Here is a 19,547-nt window from a genome sequence, read left to right as displayed (position 1 = left end):
AACATTTGCTTACTCAACACAGCTTTCTGAATGTACTTCATTATGGCTATAAGACATCTTGCTCGTTTCAAACTCTAAATCTGTCTCCATTCCACAAATTTCTTTGCCCATCTCACTATTTTGTACACTATTTGATACTTCTAAACAATTTTAGAAGATTTTTGGACATTGTCTGATTAAAAGTTTTAGCCTTTAGTATCTGAGCTTTCTCTTTTTCACGTAGAAAGAGACAAATGCATAAGCAAACCTCCTTCTCCTCCCCTCTCCTCCAGGATTTAGGAAGGCCTCATTCACCTGCAATTTGCTGCTGACACCCAGGTATCTGTAAGGAGGTAGACTGTCCGCAAGAAGATGATCCAAAGAATCAAAAACCTCAATGGGAAAAGAACACATCCCAAGTAAGAGGGCAAGTGCAAAAATTCTTATCCACAGAATCACAAAATAGCTGGAGTTGGAAGGGGCCTCCAGGCATCATCTAGTCCAAACCCCTCGCTCAAGCAAGGTCAGCTAGAGCAGGCTGCCTAGGATCATGACCAGATGGCTTTTTAGTATCTCCAAGCATGGAGAATCCACAACCTCTCTGGGCAACCTGGTCCAGCACTCAGTCACCCTCACAGTAAAAAAGTTTTTCCCTAATATTCAGGCAGAACTTCCTACCTTTTAGTGTGTGCCCACTGCCTCTTCTCCTGTCACTAGGCACCACTGAGAAGAGTCTGGCTCCATCTTCTTTACACCCTCCCTTCAGATATTTACAGGCACTGATAAGATCCACCTGAGCCTTCTCTTCTGCAGGTTGAATAATCCCAGCTCTCTCACTTTTCCTCATATGAGAGATGCTCCAGACCCTTAATCATCTTTGATGCTCTTCTCACTGGGCCCACTCCAGGAACTCCACGTCTCTCTTGTACTGCAGAGCCCAGATCTGGACCCAGCACTCCAGACATGGCCTCACCAGGGCTGAGGAGAGGGGGAGGATCATCTCCCTCTACCTGCTGGCAATGCTCTTCCTAATGCACCCCAGGATACCATTGGCCACCTTCGCCACAAGGGTACATTTCTGGCTTATATTCAACTTGTCCACCAGGACCCACAGATCCTTCTCTGCAAAGCTGCTTTCCAGCAGATCAGCCCACAGCCTGTACTGGGGCATGGGGTTATTCCTCCCCAGGTGCAGGACTTGACATTTCCCGTTGAACTTCATGAGATTCCTCTGCCCTTTTCTCCAGCCTGTCAAGGTCCCTCTGAATGGCAGCACAACCATATGGTTTATCAGCCACTCCTCCCAGTTTTGTGTGATCCATATGCATGCTAAATTCTAGCACTGATTTGTCCATGATATAATTTCAGAGTTTGCCACATTTACATTTCTCTTAAGATGACAAAAAAGTGTTTTGTTTTGTTTTTTAATCTTTAATCATCAAAAGAAAATCTTTCCTTATGCTATTTCACCATTATCATCTACTATAAAGCTGTGGAAATATCCTAGATTTTCCTTTGTTAGGTTTAAGCCACTATTAGAACATTGCCATGAAATATGAAATTCCATAAAACTCAGCTAGACTACTAGCTTTCTAAGCACAGAGGAGAAATAAGACTATTTCAAAACAAAATATTCTTTAATTCTACAACTTGCATGAAATTCCCATGCCCGGTTTAAGAGTGAAACATTCTTAAGGAGGACCCTGCCTTGTTTGGAATAGGTTCTGAAGGCGCACAGTGATTGCCAGAGGGTACACAAAATTAATTCTGCAACCTAAGCAACCTTTTAAGTGAACTATTCAACCAAAATGTATTTCCATTGCTTAGGAACAGAGGAATTCTGATACCTGATTAGACAAGTAGTTTATCTGGTCCTGTGTCCTGTCTACAATATAGCCCAATGACAAATGCTTCAAAGAAAAGGTTCAGGAAAAACACATGCTGAAATGACATCACCTGAAAAAACACACAAACAAGCATTTCCCACAAAAAACACTGACAGAAAATGGCTTATATTTAGAACTGGAGAATAACGATATACCTTACACCTTTTACTACACAATGCAATAGCTTCACACACTGTCATTCTGTCTCCTTTAAATCACAGTAAACTATTTCAATATCATTAGTAAAATATCCCTGTAGGGCTGCTCACTAATAGGCAGATTACCAGAATGTTCTTATGTTAGAATAGATGTTAAGCAGGTGTGGTCTCATGGATTTCCTCTATAGATATTATCATTATCAATATATAGCTATTATGTCCCCTCCTGCCTGCTTCTTTTCCAGCCAGGCCTACACTTGCACTTTCAATTCTCCTTATAATGAAATTTTGGAGGCCTCTAAATATTCCATGCTCCGACTCCAGCTGCTTTGTCTCTCTCATATTCGTATTTATTTGCATTTAAAAAAATCTACACACTTTTGCTTTTCTACTCATTTCTCAGTATTAAGTCCTTTGGTACAGGCAACTTGCACTACTACCCAGGTTTCTTTTCTGAATCATCAGATTTATTTAGAACCCAGTAAATGCAGACAAGTGGCTTATATTATTCTTTCTATACCCAATTAGTGCATACTGTATCTGCAAGAAAATGAACATACTGCATGAGAAATACCTCTCCATTATGATCAGATATACCCATACAAAAACATGGCTTAAAAACTGTAATGTATATTTACACTATTGACATCTAGAGAGAGTACGTATGAGTTTTAAATAACTGAACAGCATTCAGCCTCAGAGCCGACTAGTTCACCACTTACCTTGCCAAAACAACTGTCATTTAAATCTCACTCTAATGCAAACTGTTAGCAGAACATGGAGAACATGAGAAAAACAATCACAAAGTTATATTCACACTGAAATATCACACAGAACCCAAATCCAACTTATGCAGAGTTTTACCAAAAGCAATAATGTGACCTGAAATGGATTATAAATAATCCTGACATCACAATCCCTGCTAGTCACACTAACACACAACAATATACATAAAAGAACCAACATGTTTCAACATCAAAAGAAGCAAACTTGAATGAGGAACAGTTGTGGTAACAAATTGTGAATCATATTTAAGAAAACAAAAACAAAACACCCAAGAATAATTCCAGCTTATCCAGCTTTATGAACACCTGCCTGTCAGAGGCAATGAATACATTCTCACAGTGCTTTCGAACAGCATTAAAAACAGTAAGTTTCTTGCATTAAAATTCCTCTTCATTCACAATTTGTTTACTTTTTGTTTCTAGACCTATATGCCCATAGCCACAGAATTTACATCCAACTTCGTATGTGAGCTTCAGCTCACCTGAAGGGTGTTTTGAAAAAGGGCTTTCATGTTGACCATAATAGAGCTGACAATCAGCTGCGAAAACAAATCTGGAATTAAACTTCCTCTTGGATTAGGGATATTCTTAGGCAGAATTTTGCTTTTTCCCCAAATCTAACCAAAAAAAAAGATTTTCTTACCAAATACTTGCCATCTCATCTTTACACATAGAAAATTACACTGTCCCAACATGCACACATTGTAAAAAGTTTGTTTTTAAACCATGGTGGTTCCAACACTTCCAGATATACATACACTTTAATTAGAGTTAGATTAACTCTAAACATTACAGTCTCCAATTTTTAACTGCGAGACTCCTTTTTGAACCTATTCAGCTCCTAGTCTAACCCACAGTCCATATTCCTCTCCTTTAAGACGTAGTTTATATTTATAATCTTCCACTAATTTGAGCATTTTTCTTCTACCAAGGCCTGCAGAATGAGATGAATCAGAATCAGATGAGAGGGAAGAGTTTTTCATTCCGAAAGCAACATTAATCTAGTTCTCTTGCTTAACAGCAGAGCCCTTCCTTGTCTCCCTCTGCCATTAGCTTCTTCAACTAAATGCGTATATCATCAGCCTTTCTTTGGCAAAAAGAAATACATGTCCCATTAAGTACTTAGAGGAGTGAACAGATTCTCCCATTCAGCTGGTTCCCTACACACTTGCTGGTGCTGAACAGCGTATCTTGTATTTCTGAGAAAGGGCCATCACAGAGAGGTTATTTTCCTCTAAGTGGTTTCCTTATTTCACCTGTTCTAAAGTTTAGTGTTAAGTTGCTGAAAGATTACTTCATTCATATGATTAGGAGCCTGTTAGCCTCTAGAGTATAGGGTGAGTAAGGCAATAATTATTTGTTTGAAAAGTATGGGTAGTTTAGCTTGCATTGCAAAGAAATATGCCTGTATTTTCCATTATTTCAGGGACAAATCCTGAAGTCTTCATTTCATTTTCAGAAACTCAGCCCATGCTCACAATGGTGAAAAATTACATGCAAATAGTCCCAGTTGCTGCTCACATTCAGTAAGAGCCTGAATAGGATGGAATACAACAGGGCCGCCTGCCTCAGTCAGTGCCACTGCAGACAGTGTGTATAAACACGCACCCTTGGGCTTCTCTAAGGAGCAATGCAATCTCAGCATAAGGTAGGATGTGAATTTAATGTACTCTAGTATACCAGCAAAGCTCCCCAAGCCAACTGCATTCCCCACCCCCTGGTGTAAGGGGACTTTTCTTTAAAGCTTGGTTTACATTGCCCTAGAAGCTTCTTTTCAGGTGGGGTTTTCTTTTTTTTTTGAGCTACTTTTATGCAAGAACAAAGTGAGCAAGCAAGGGCAGAGCTACTACAACACGCAGTCTCCCATGTTTTTTCAAGTCGCAGACAGATTTCTAAGATCACCTCCCACAGGGCCTTTCCAAGATTAATGCAGCCCCTGTTTTGGTTACAATTTTCTATCACTTAATGTGAAATTAAATCTTCAAAACAAAACCACTATTAGGTATCAGGAAACTCTAATCAAGGAGAAAGACAAGAGTGAGAAAGGAAGAAAGAAAGAGAGAGAGAGAGATGAGAGTTTTTCGCAGAAGAATCCTGACCTGATCCTTCTAAGTTGCACTCAGTCTGGAAGAAAGGAAGAAGAAAGCTCACTGTATGACCTCTATGAACTGGATTTAAGATGCACGTTCATTATTTTGCAGAAGGGATGTTCACAAGGATCAATATGCCATCAAGATAAAAGAATAATACTCATTGTCCTGAGAGTTGGTTAGAATTTTCTTTACTGTCAACCAGGGAATTAAAAACAGAGCAGGAGGCATATTAAAACTGTGCTTTTATAAGCTTAAGCAGTAGGTTGGAAAATGAGTTTTACAAAGAGATAATGAGCTCCCAAATCATAATTTGCCAAGGGTGCATCAATTTAATTGGTCTTTAGATCATCTGTGAGCACATGGCACGGGAACACCTTTCTTCCCAGGGCCCTCACCAAGCAGAGCCACACACCAGAACGGACTCCACATACACATGTGGGAGTAACCAATTTAATGGCTCCGTGAGGAAAAAGAGATCAGGAATTTGGAGCCACTCAAGATCAACATTTCTTGGTTCTTGTCAGAGCTCAGAAGCAAAGTGTTTTCAACTCTTGTTCAATAAACATTTTGCTTCCTCTTTTGGGTGTCTTCAAAGACAGCAAAAAGCAAGTCTTAATGGTTAAACACAAAATCAGTCATGCTGCCACCACTGTTTTGCTCTACCAACCCCACAGTTACCCTCCTTCACACCCAGTAACCATTAGAGCATTTACCCAGCACATGCAAGAGCAGACTGAAGGTCCCTCCACTGGCTCAGGGAGGGCATCTCCCCATGGAGACAGCTCTGTCATATCTGTTAGGTCAGAGAAAGAAAATTGCTCTTGGTTTAGTGACAACGGCTTTTGTCCCCACCCCAACTCATACTGAACTATTTACACAAAGACCATCTACACAGCAGCTGTGACAAATGAGAGAGAACAATCCAGCCTAGCGTATGCTATAGATCAGTGCCTAAAGCACTATCCTGAGAAGTAGGAGGGGAAAGTTAAAAAAAAAAAAACCCTTGGACTAGAGGAGCATTAAAGCAGGGTCTTCATCTTTGTCAAGTAGCACAAACACTGGATTAATACGGAGGAATTATTGCAGAAGCAGGATTCTATCATGAGGTCTAAAAGTTGTCCTACATTACATTGCAGGAGTGACATCACTGAAGTTATTTTAAAAAAAAAAATCCTTTCACTCAAGTTCACATTCGATTTCTTCTTTTATTACAGCCTGTAAGTAAGAGCCACATACATATCTACATCCTTCCTACAGCAAGTCAGCCTTGCTCCCCCCTTCCTCTTTCCCAGTATCACCACCCCACAAGTGGCCTATGCTGAAAGCACAGACTGGATTTTTCAAAAGACAGATTGGGATTAGATAGGAACAGTCTTCTCATCTAATATCTAGATCTATGCTTTTCTCTTTTTGTTCCTTTACATATCTTATTTACAATTAACACTGAATTGTAAAAAATTTAGTATTAACCCTGACGTGTTTCACCTTGTAGTGTTTTCATTTTATTTGTTTGTACTTTGTTCTTGTATCTGAGTTAGGCTGATTTGGTACTAATTGTCTGATGTTCCTTTATCTCATTTGTTTAGGCGCAATACGTACAATTTTCCCTACTCTCCTTTTTAAGAGTTATCCTCATGCCAAGACAGCAAACTATTCCGTTTGTCCGGGCAAAACTCAAAAGTGTTGTTTGCCTTTAGGAGTTATTTATCTCCTCTTAGAGAGTAGAATTAAGAAATGCTATAGGTGGACGGGTGGGGAGGAGGCACTGAACAAGCAGGCTTTTTTTAAGTTCAGAAATTTATCATTGTACTGGGAATTAGATTATCATTAAAAGCCCCACTTTTTTGCAAAAGAAATAGATTTATAGGGGTGGGGATTCTGCTCTTTGAATATTCCTTTTCTTTCATCCATTCTGTCATATCTCTGCAGAAGTCATACATACTCTAACTTGGTCATCCCAGGGGAACATGAGACTGGGCTCCCTTATCTTATTAGGTGGGAAAATAAGACCAAATACGCAGGACTGCACATGAAGGGGCAGGAGGAGAACTGGCTGCAATAAATCCTATTACTCACTTTTTTGTATTGTTTCAACATGTATTTTAATAGCACAGTCCACCATCACACACTGAAAGAAAGAGCCTACTTCAAGTTCTGTATCAAGAAAACTAGGAGAAGTGGTTGCTTTCTTCTGTCTTTCCTTGTTCATTAGCTGAACAGCCTCATCCCCAGACCTTAGCAGATGTGTGCATGGATGAGTACAGCTACTTCCTCCTTTGAACTGCCACACTCAGAAGTACTAATGATTGTCTCACCTTTCTTTGTTGTTACGAGTGTCTGTAAAAGGACACCAAGATTGAACATGAAAACATACTGGTGTTACAGCAATAAAAAAGGTCTTTGCATTAGTTTTGCATGAAAGAAAAGATAAAAAATCAAAGAACTACAACAAAGCTGAAGTTCTGAACTTCACATTCATTTTCTAGAAGAAATGGGCAGGAAACGAATGCTTGCAAATCTTCATTAGTCTGTACATTATGGAAAGATACTGTAGGCTAAATATCAGGATTGCCTGCTAAGTACCATAGCAGCATATCAAAGTAAATGCTATTGCACTAAATGAAAATGTTATGAACCACTATGATTAGAGCTACTTCTTTTAAATAATCTATAAAATCAAGGAGTGAGAAAAACATATCCTCTCAAGAATTACAACTCCACTTGATCTATTTCTTCCCTCACTGTTAAGTCCACTGCATTATTTATTCATTCACGTGCTTTAATCAAGATAGCCACTCAGCAGTCATTTCATTTAAAAGGGTACAGTGCTAAATGTAGCAGTAACACATCATAGCAATTCACAGTCCAGTGATGTACAGCCTCATAGGAAATTAGCAAGATAGAGGAGACATGACCTTGTTGCAGCTGAGAAACAGTCCTAAGGAAGGTCTTTACATTTGTGTGTGTGTGTGTGTGTGTATATATATATATGTATATATATGTGTGTGTGCATGTATGTATATACACATACACATATATACATATACATAAAAAACACACCCAGGAACCAGAAGAGCTGGATTTTAAGTCCCAGCTGCAGACTGATTCACTGGGAATACATCCACTGCTGTGAACGACACAGAAAAGGAGAGCTCAGGTCACACACAGACACTAGGGCCCACGAACCACAGTACAGGTGCCTGATAGCCAAGTGAAACACCACCGCAAACCCTGCTGTGAGACGCTCCCCCTTTACAACTCACCCCAGGACCCCTGCCAGCCATATTGCACCGCCAACCTTAGTTTGAAGGCCTGTTTTGCTAGCTGAGGTACTATTTAAGTCCAGTGCGTTTCAAGTGTGCCACCCTACCCATGGGGAGCAGAGCTACAGCAGCTGAGGAGTCCAAGTATTCTGAAAAGCCTGTTCCAGAATCGGGCAAATACTTGGCATAATAATACGCACAAAACACCACTCTGCTGTGGTTACACAACTAGCAACATTAAGTCTATCTAGTTTAAAGTTAGCCCAGGAACATCTACCCAAGTTGCTTCCGTACGTCCAAGTACAGAGCAGACATGTCCTATGTGATGTAGGGCTCACCTCAGAAACTCTTCCTCATATTCATATCCAACATAGGAGGATATAATTCTTTCCAAAACAAGGCTTTAGGTAAACTGTGATTTGTGAGGTGCCTGGATGCTACAAGTGAAGATTAGTATTACATACCTTATAAAATCTGAGTTAAACTATGCATGTTATCCATTAAGTGCACAAAGGTTATATACTCAGTAATATGTCAGAAGTACTAGGCTACACATTGTTTGAAATGCAATCTTTATGTGAATGAAAGGCTATTCCTTCGTGTGGAAGAAATACTAAGATTGCCTTAAAATCTACTTGGTTGAAAGAAATATTGCCAGGTTAAGTGTTTCTTATTGCATTTTCAAACCATTGAAAATGGTCAAAAGCATTGGTCAAAACTGAAATTTAAAAATCAAAAGTTTTGGTAAAGCCATGCCCAAAAATATTTTATTTCTTTCTCTCCAAGTTCTCACATTTTGTTTGAAGAGTTTCCTGTACTTTGTGACATCTGAAGATACCTATTCTTTTCCCTTCACTACATTGAATGGAAACAAAAATGAGATTAAAAAGGAACTGAAACATTAAAATGTTGGTCAGCTAGCATATCATAAATAAAATGTTAAAATGTCATTAACTGCTTCAATTTTTCTGATAATGTTTTAGCTTGATACATCTGAAACAGACTTTTCAGAATCTGCAGTCCATAGAAAGATTTGAAGATTATTTCTGTCTCAAATCAGGGAGCTAGAGAAGAAATAAAAAGAAAAAAAGAAATCACGTTTCTGAAACAAGTCTTTTTTCTGTGAAATTGAGGAATTCATTTCTCAACCATCTGAGCCAGATGGCTCTATTAGCTATCTCTCTGAAATCAAGCCACTAAAAGATACAGAAACATTTAAGTAATGTAAAAAGGAATGCACTGAACACTCCAGCTAAATCGAAATACAGAAAAAAGATTTAAAATTAGAACAAGAGACAAAAGAGAATGCATGAACAACAATGGTCACAAAACAGAAGCAGTAAGAACTTTAGCAACGTTATAGTTGAATAAAATACAAATGACAGTTTCAAGAGCAGCCTTGTAACACAGGAGAGTCACAGACCTACGATGAACTTAAAAGAAATACTGGAAACAGCTAGAGAGCTCATATCATCAGATTCCAGAACTACAGAAACTGAAGATTGTTTTACAAATGCATTGGACAAACATACAAAAAGCTCTCTAAAATGAAACTTTAGCCTTGCGTAAGAAGTCTGTTTTATAAATAAAAATATATTATTCTTTCCTCAACAGGACCTGTGTAAAACCTCTTGAAGACAGTCACATAAGTGATAAAGAATCACTCTTCTGATGTCTAAACAGATGTAAGCTCATGGTAGCAATATTACCAATACTAAAAAAAAAGATGGGAACCTAAAGGGGGGGGGGGAGAGATAAAATCTCTTGCTCAACTACAGTAAAACTCTAATCACTAATGATTATCATCTCTGAACAAATGTGTCAGATTTTGATCTTGTGCCTGTTTTAAGCTAGTACATCCACAGATTACAGCAGCTATACTTTTAGTTTATGCTAGCACACAGTAAGGAAGATCATAAACAGTCTCTACTGTTTTTATACTTCATATAAGAAAACAACACTTTCCATGTAGTCCAAATCAACTTCAACTTGACTTCCAAACATGAGGAATTATTGCTACTTTTTATTATTATATGCCAGAGCTTCTCTCTCTAGATCAAGGCATACTACTAGTAATATAAATACAGCTGGAAAAACAACTGTGCATTGAAGAGTTTACTGTCTAGTTTAATACCAGACACCATAAGCAGGGATAAAAAGAATATATCGAAGGAATATGCAACAATATGCACAACTAAGTTTTAGAAAGAAAACTTAAGTTCATTTTTTCTTAAATAGACATCAATCTTTCAAATTTTCTTTCAGTTTCATACTTATATTTTCTTTCAACTAAAAGAATCTAGCTAAAGCCCAATATATAAAACCCATCAATTATTATATACTGCTCTTATTGTAATAATACCACATTTGTAATATGCACTACATAAAAAACAAAAAGAAGAGAGCATTTGCCCCAAAGAGTTTATAACCTAGATACTGAAAGCAAATGAGAACAAGGATACGTTTGGGACAGCCACTAAAACAAGGAGACCCCACTAGGCAAAATGAGTAGTTATGGTCTTCAGCTGCAGTTCTATGGACCATTCTCTTCGGTGGGAAAAAAGCCGACTTCAACTCTTCCCCTGCCCTAGCTCCAGCCCCTTGCTCCCAGCCTTCCTGTGCTCATGTGCCTTTTTTGGCAATAGAGCCAAGGAGGTTTTTCTGCCGGGTTATTTTTAAATCCGATCAATTTTCCATGAATATAGATGGACTGCCTACACCAGCATTATGGCAAGAGAAATGTCTTAAACCATGAGCAGTTCAGCTAAGATTTGCACAGGCCTTAAAGCAAAGGGGAGTTTTAATAAGGGTTTGGGCGGGGGGGGACAACACAGTGAAGTAATGTCAGAGATGTTTGCCAGAATTTCTTCCCAGGCATAAGAGGTCAGCATGGGAGAAAGCAAAAGGATGAAGATACACTTTGAATATTTGACCAGGACACATCACTGGTTACAGGCAGAAGATAACATTCTCAGAAGGGATTGAGAAAGAAGGAAGCTAGAAAAACTAAGGCTGTGAAGGACTTTGGCAAAGAAAACAGACAAAAATCAATGCAAAAGAGAAGGTGGTAGAGTCACTGAAGGAATGGGCAATACCCTGCTCCCCACCTGGCACCTGAACCATGTTTGCAGCATCCTAGATGCCCACAAGCAGAGCGTGACTGCATTTGGCAAGCCTTCAGAAAATGATGGAGTGCCAGCCTCTGGAACAAGACACAGAAATCACAAGAACAGTCTCAGCTGCTTGCATAGCTAGGAAAGGCTTAGAGACATTTCACAAAAAGGATCTGCAACACTTTGACGTCTGTCACCTGGAGAAAATCACGTTAACAGAGATCAATATGCTAGCGTATGTACGTAAAATGTTTGGAAGTAGTAACTCCCAATATTCTCTCATCTCTACATACACCCATGCTGTTTTTATACATATGGTAAAGTGTTTTATCACTGTTATCTCAAAAATCTACATTCATTAGTATTAGAAGAGGACTCTCAACTAGTGAATACTTCATCTGTTCATATCGTGTTTAGGCAAGGTTCCATAATAATGTTATTCAGAAGAAACCTACAGTGCTGATTCAGTTCAGGATTCTTGTCTTTGGCACTATGCATAATCAGAGAAGGACAAAACTGACTTTCAGCCTAAATATTCAAATCTGATTTAAAAATTGTAACTTACTTGCAAGAAGGAAAACTGGCCTTGTGGGCAGATTCTTTCAGACTAAAGATGTTTGTTCAAGGATATGAAAAGAACATGCAACCAATGATACAGAAGGACCTAGCTTTCAATAAGTTTCATGTGAACTCATTTCTCAGCTTTAGTATAGCAAATTTATTAAGTAATTTATTAAGAACTATTGGAGCTGGAATACACTTACAGGAGTAGTGATTAGGCCAGACTATTTTCTCATGCCTTAAAAAAACATGCATAACAAACCATATAGCATTTCAAAACATAAAATGACACTGAAGCAAATCTGCAGGTCTGTCCTGTTTGACCCAGCAGCAACAACATTAATTGTACTTACTATCAACTCACTGAAGTTTTAAAATAAATGATAGGCAGACACAATGATATCAGCAATGATAAATAACTTCATCTGATATGTTAGCTGATGTCCCACCTGAGTCTCTCCCTAAGTTTTCATCAGTGTAAATATTTAAGCACAAAGATTTAAGTGGCAACGCAAACTTTGAGCATTGTTCTGTTGGACTTAGGCACCCACAACAGATCTATACTGAGTTGCAGCATAATACATGCTTTAATACAGCAAGCCTTAAGTGTTATTTAGGAAGCTGGAGGACAGAAAGTGGAAAAGGAGCTCAGAGTTTTAGAGACTTCCAGAGGGGATACCCTGGGGAACCAGTCTGAGGATTCTGACATGAAGGAACACAAAAGCAGCTCAGCAATTTGTCCCGTTAAGCAATTAGCCTGATCCACAGAGTATGCTTTTTCCCACTACTGCAACACCCAGGCATTGGTCCAGGCCCTCAAAACAAACAAACAAACAAAAAAAACAATCTGCTTAGAAGACATGCAACTAAGCAAAGAAAGTAATTGGGACCAGGCAGGGACCTCATGCTACTGAGTAGCCAGTAGCCTGTGCTACTTGGAATGGACTGAATTCAAAGAGTTTGCAGGAGCATCTTGGGACTTCCACTGCAGGGAAACTTTTAGGAAATAAAAACTGTTTTCTGATACAATCCTGTCCATTCCAAATACAAATATAAATTCACTTCAGCAATGTTTTATGAGCATCAGAAATATGCACTCTCCGACACTGATTTAGCAGCTGGCTGGATTCTACCAGAGTCATGGAGATCAGCTCTTGGGAAACCCCTCCAGCATGTCATCGCCAGTCAGATGCACTCAGACTTGGAACAGAGGCCCTGAAACGAAAAATAGAACACTGACAATGTGCAGATAAAAGATCTTCACCTTTATGGTCAGAAGACAAGGGAAAAGACCAATCATCTGATAAGAAGTAAGCGACTCCATTTCATTTATGCCACTACAAAAGAACAGCATCTCCTAAGGAGGGGCTGCAGGATGAGGGATATACATACATACATAGAAATAGACTAAGTCTATTAATAATGACTGACCTTCCTCTAATATAGGCCTTCTCTCTACATGGTTGTATGCTGCCATGCCCCCACCACCACCACAAATGCACCCCAGAGTCGGCTCTGTCATTCAGTTCTAGTATGATACAACAGACATCTCCTTTCAGTAAGGACTTTGCTTTTCAAACCAATACAACAGGTATCATGCAGTAGCGACTTACACTGTTGCAATACTAAGATTCAACGCATGGAGCGCTAATACTGCAGTAACTAAACGGCACTGTGACTACAGTCCAGCAGTAACCATGATCTCCAAGATGAGCAGGCAGCTGCACTCCCAGCTGGGAAGCACTGTTTGGCTAAAACATATGGGGTGGGGGGCTCCATTTGTTCATTTTTCAAACCCCAGCTGCAGGTTTTTTGGCTAGCCCACATATTTAGCTGCTGGAAGCTTGGAGTTGGGTTCTGCCATGTCATACACAGAAAAAGCGTGCTAGGATAGCAAGCATTCATAGATTTCCACTGCAGTGATGCCTAATCCTCTCAACTTGGATCACATGCATACAACACAGAATCACAAAATAGCTGAGGTTGGAAGGGGCCTCTGGGCATCATCTAGTCCAAACCGCTCCCCCACCACCTCCACTAGAGCAGGCTGCCTAGGATCATGACCAGATGGCTTTTTAGTATCTCCAAGCATGGAGAATCCACAACCTCTCTGGGCAACCTGGTCCAGCACTCAGTCACCCTCACAGTAAAAAAGTTTTTCCCTAATATTCAGGCAGAACTTCCTACCTTTTAGTGTGTGCCCACTGCCTCTTCTCCTGTCACTAGGCACCACTGAGAAGAGTCTGGCTCCATCTTCTTTACACCCTCCCTTCAGATATTTACAGGCACTGATAAGATCCACCTGAGCCTTCTCTTCTGCAGGTTGAATAATCCCAGCTCTCTCACTTTTCCTCATATGAGAGATGCTCCAGACCCTTAATCATCTTTGATGCTCTTCTCACTGGGCCCACTCCAGGAACTCCATGTCTCTCTTGCACTACGGAGTCCAGACCCAGACCCAGCACTCCAGACATAGCCTCACCAGGGCTGAATAGAGAAGAACAGACATATACAAAGACTGTCCATGCCCAAAAGGTGACCCCATCACAACAGTATTTTTTGCTTGCAAGTCAGTCAGTGGAATTCCTAATGGCCACCGCTTCCTGTAACTAGTTGATGAAGATGATTCAGTGGCTCTATTAGAAATGAGTACCTTATATTTACAATATATTTCATCATCTTTGACCTTTAACCTGTTTATTTGGGACAAAATTCTCTCCTTGCTTGGATCCAGCCTAAGGCCTTTTAGGCACTAGAGTAGGAACCACACAGTAGATTGGATATGCCTATATGCCAGTCTTGCATAGACCATGACAGAAGGATGGGGATATAGGGAGTTAAACAGCATCACAATTTATTTCCTCAAGATATACATCACTATTTCTCAACACTTTCTGCAGCTCATGTGTTTTGAACCCTGAGACTTCCCTTAGAAGGAACAGACTTTACAAACAACTCGAAAAAGTGTCTCAAAGAAGTCTGGCTGATAAATGGAAGTCCAGGAAGTCGGAGAATACACATCCTGCCGACAAATAACTGCATTAAATTTATATAACAAAGTAAAATCAATGCGTTCTTTCTCATAGTGACAACTTTCAGAATCCTTTTCAATCTATGATCAACGCAGAGCCCTTCACACCTGATGTGCACCATCTATCCCTTTTTTGCTAGTCACTCTCTGCTACAGCCACCCAACTGTACTTGTGTAACTTTCAGTGCTGTTCCTGTCTCTTGTAGCCAATTTGACTTAAATATGTAAACCAAGGCAGACAGACTGACTTCCTTTGCTTTTTATGCACCAATAGCCACAAACCCCTCTGCTCTCCTGACCAAACCAAGACCAGCTCAGGTCACTACTGCTATGTTCCATAACCCCTAAAACCTGAATTTTAAGTCCTCTTATCCCCACCCCTTTCCTCTGAACACCCCACATCCTCAGCCCTCTGCTTTTTGGTGCTTAAATTTGTCCCACTTCTCAGCCAGAAGCACGAACTTCTGTAGCAGCTAAATGCACGGGTATGATTACACACAAATTGGAGTGGAGAAGTCATGAGGGTCTCGCGCAGAACTTAAAGGGCAGTGGCAGATACTAACCTGCTCAAATATAAGACAGTAGCCCAAGCTGCTGCTGACTGACTTTATCTGTACTGCCTCTGCAACAAGCTTCTTCCAACATTTCCCAACCTCCAAAATCAAAATCCACAGAGTCTAAAGAACATCCAACTAGAAATCAAGTTGAATTGTTCACAACACTCCCATAGCCTGTATGCCACCATTTGACTTTCCCTGGCACACAAAAGCTTATGCCAGTTGACTTCCATCAATATAGTCTTCTTTTCCTCAGTAACGCACCTAACGTAAGCACTCCTTCTCTTCTCCATTCAGGAGATGCATACAGGAGACTACACTGAAGTCTGAAATGTTGTGTTAATATGGGCAGTATGAAGAAAATTCCTACAATTCCTTCACAAACATAAAACTGCCATAGAAAAAAAATAAGCTTTTCACCAACTGAAACATATTTTGAGAGATCATTTTTTTCCAAGCTTTTATATGTCTGAACAACTCCTAGCCATCCCTAGCCTTCTTTCAGTTCTCTGAAAGACTCTCGTGATGATCCAAGCCAAACTATCTGCTCTATTGCCTCTACAGTTCAACTGTTCACAACGCCATCTTTCATTCTATTGCAATGGCATGCATTGCATATGCTTTGTGGGTTTTTCACATTTATAACTGTTCTAGATGCCTTTCTGATTGGTCTTGCTGACACCCGAATTCATCATATCACAGCAGGAGTCGTAGCAAAATTTACTGCACCATCAGCACATTTGAGGTTAAGTGTTCAGTAATTGAAATCCCAGCTTTTTCCATATTGCTGGTCTTGCAGGACTTGTCTCATAAGAAGTTCTGCATACTTGTCAAAAGAAAGGACAGATGCACCCTAGGTTTCAGACCCACCAAGCATAAAAACACATTTATCTTCTCTCCAAATATCTTATGCCATCAAGGCATTGTTTTATTATGCTCTGCAAAGGAAAAATATCAAAGAGCAATTTTCTGTCACAAGTTACCATAAATACTAACATTATTTCCACTGTAGAGCTAGAGCCCTAGGTAAACAAAGAAGTAAGTCAGCTGCTGTTCTTTCAAGTCCTGATTTCTCAGGAAAACACTGACAAAGATGCATAGTAGCTTCAAATATTTGAATAGCTTGGTGTCAGGGAGCAGCAAGGGCTGGCTGCTCCCCAAGGGAAGGTGAATGGGCAGCAAAGGGCAACCCAGACACAAGCACTGCCCTCACCAGCAGGGCACAGTTCCACAGGGTCTGAACGGGGCAGGCAGAACAGGGTGCTGGTAACGGCCCATGAACAGCCCCAGACAAGGCAAGTGACGAACCCAAGCCGGGGCCATCCAGGGAGTACTGTCAGGAGCAAAAGGAGATGTGGCCAGAGAGGGAACCAGAGACAAGGCTACAACAGGGGACCAAAGTCCATCCAGGAGACAGGGCCAGAGCTGAGTCCCAGCATACGTCCAAGGGGTCAACTCAGGAGACAAGCTACCTACAGCTCATGTCTGAGGTCTATCTGGAAGACAGGCCAGAGACGGGGACACCTAGAACGTAGCTCAGGCAAGGACTGAGGGCCTAGGGCTTAAACAGGCTCCTGGGCCCATGGGCAGGGGTGTGGATGAAGGTCCCAGGTGAGGGGGACCTATTAGTGCCCTCAAAGCCCTGACACATGGCACTCGACCTTGTATTGTACCAAAAGGTTAATATTTGTTACAGAAGAAACGTTGTCATATCAGTCCTCTTCCGGAAATCTATTTTGAGCCAGTCATTGAAGCCATGGTACTCACAAAGGTTAGTAGTAGAGTGAGGGTGCAAAGCTCTCCTTGCAGAGCATGCAGTGAAGGAACTCGGATGTCAGTGGCTGAAAAGGGCATCAGCTTCCCTTCTGTCAGTCACAGGTCTGGACCTCATTTCCAGCAGTGCCCAAGAAATTAACAGCTGATTTCCTAATACCATTCGTAACAGCTGTTATCCCATGCCTCCTGAAAATCCTACATTGAAAGAAGCCTACCACACAACCTGGAAATGTAAAGCCTGCAACTGATGCATAGAAGATTTATGAGCACAACTCCCTACTGATTGATAATAGTACAGAAGCTGGCATGTTCCCAAAATTAAACTGCTTAATTCTCTCAGTAAGCAGATATGTAAAATGCACTGCTTTTAGATTGTGATTAATGTTTTATTTCTTCAGTTATCCAAAATTTTGGCTTAAGAAAGAATTAGCTACTCTTAACTTGGACTGTTTTGATCTCTTGAGCCAGAGAGTTTAATAATCACAAATATCTTTACTTGTCACTATTTCATAACAGAATGGTATAAACACGTCAAATGCCAGGGATCCCTTGTCATACTGATTAATTATCCCAGTTACTGGCCTTCAAATAAATTCCCCACCCCATCACCCACTCATTTCTAACTGCTAGGCATTTGTGCTAGAGACGTGCAATTGCCCTCACAGGAACCTGTTAAAAAGGGACATTGTGCTATGTCTCTGCCAAGCATTGCTGCCAAGAAATCTTTTTGCTAGAGTAATCACTAAACACCTCCAGGAAAGAGTCAACACAGGTGAAGCAAAGGCACTGGAGAGGGGAAAAAAAACACCCTCTTAAACTAAAATGTGTATTGTTCAAAACTCTACAAAGTATCAAAGGCAGGGGAAAGTGAGGGGGAAAATAACCACCATGAGTTTTTACAAATGTCATAAACAAAATTCAAAATTCTTTATATTTCATAGCATAAATTCAATTACAGGCATCTCTACCACAATCAGAGACAGCATTTGTATATTCCATCTCTAGGCTGTGATTCAGCCTCAAACACCATAAATCTCTTATTTCTAACTTAAAATCAATATTAAAGGCCAGAAAGGACTTCTAATCTTCTAGCCTGACCTCCTGTATGACACAGGCCAAAAAACCTCCTCAGCTATTTCCATATCAGGCCCACAACTCCTGCCTGAGCAGTAATATCTTTTCTAGAAAGATATCTCATGTTGATTTGGAAGGTATAAATGATGTTATTTCTAACCCTGATCCATCATCCCAGACCATACTTGTTAGTAACTGACTATTGTCCACTCTGGTTAAGCCTGTAGTTGGAAGAGACTGTGCACGTAGAAGGCAGGTGAAAAACCAAAGAGGAAAAAAATATTTCTTCAGAACTATTAGGTTGTTTTTAAAGAGCAACAATCAGAAGTTTCTTAGGATGGGATGTTAGTGCTGGTGGAAAAGAATTAGTGAACAGAGCCCTGGGGCAATGGTCAAAAGTGGCATTGATCTGTGTTTCCTATATCGTTTGGGAATTTATTAGCATTACGTTTATGGCATGTATACAAAAGCAGATGTTCATATATGCATATAATCTCTCATAACCTTCTTCAAATGACAAATACAATTTCCTAAAATAGCTGTCCCAATCAGCATAATAATGATGCAAACACTCCAATGGATCAATACAGAACTTTTGTAGCTACATAAACACTGACTGCAGACTCTCAATGCCTATTCATACATTATTATTGGTATTAAAGTACAATTACCAGAAAAACAGACAACTGGAATAACAGCTGAGAAGCAGAGGGTGGCAGAGAAGATAAAGTGGTAGAAAACAGCATATTTGATCTTAGGAAAACTCTGTATTTTGGTGAGACTGAACATCACACTGGCCAAAAAATAAGCAAAAATCAGTCGACATTAAGGAAAAGGGAGACAGCAACATACAATACAAAGCAGTGGGACCCTTTTTAGATTTCAAGACTACAGTAGTTAGTGCAAAGCTCAGAATTTAGCAATAAATACTACTCTAAAAATGCCATGTCTTGTTTTGATTAGCTTTCCTTCAAAAAACAGAGAGGCTTAAGCAGAAACCGTTCTCTACAGTTTCGGGGTTTGCCCCAAGAATCTGACAAGAATTCAGAAGCACTACAAAAGCATTTAACAGACAGTTTTATTTAAATTTACTGTGTAAACCACAGCATGGAATTTTCAACAGTTAAGAAGCAACTACAAAACCGATTGGTCTTTACACTAGAGTCGAGGGTCTTCAACAAAACGGGGAGCAAACACAATATCTGCTAGAACTACTAACACCCACTAATTCCTCCCCCACACACACCCCCAAGCACCAGCTATTGAACATT

General features: G+C 40.1%; 1 protein-coding gene across 5 annotated transcripts in view; it reads right to left on the bottom strand.

Moving 5' to 3' along the window:
• The window catches only part of ZPLD1 (zona pellucida like domain containing 1), a 79,839-nt gene that overhangs the window by 35,660 nt on the left and 24,632 nt on the right, over positions 1-19,547 (bottom strand). For 2 of the 5 annotated variants that reach the window (XM_026080558.1, XM_026080562.1), the window contains exon 1: positions 1,827-2,006. The gene's annotated coding sequence lies outside the window, so the exon portion shown is untranslated. Of the gene's footprint in view, positions 1-1,826; positions 2,007-5,614; positions 5,677-19,547 lie in introns of those variants that run through there. The other 3 variants (XM_026080559.1, XM_026080561.1, XM_026080560.1) reach the window with 3 other exon arrangements.

The sequence above is a fragment of the Apteryx rowi genome, unplaced genomic scaffold (genome assembly GCF_003343035.1).
Source record: "Apteryx rowi isolate R43461 unplaced genomic scaffold, aptRow1 scaffold_524, whole genome shotgun sequence".
NCBI lineage: Eukaryota > Metazoa > Chordata > Aves > Apterygiformes > Apterygidae > Apteryx > Apteryx rowi.
Note: the sequence above shows the minus strand (reverse complement) of the source record. Positions and strands in the feature narration are given on the sequence as shown.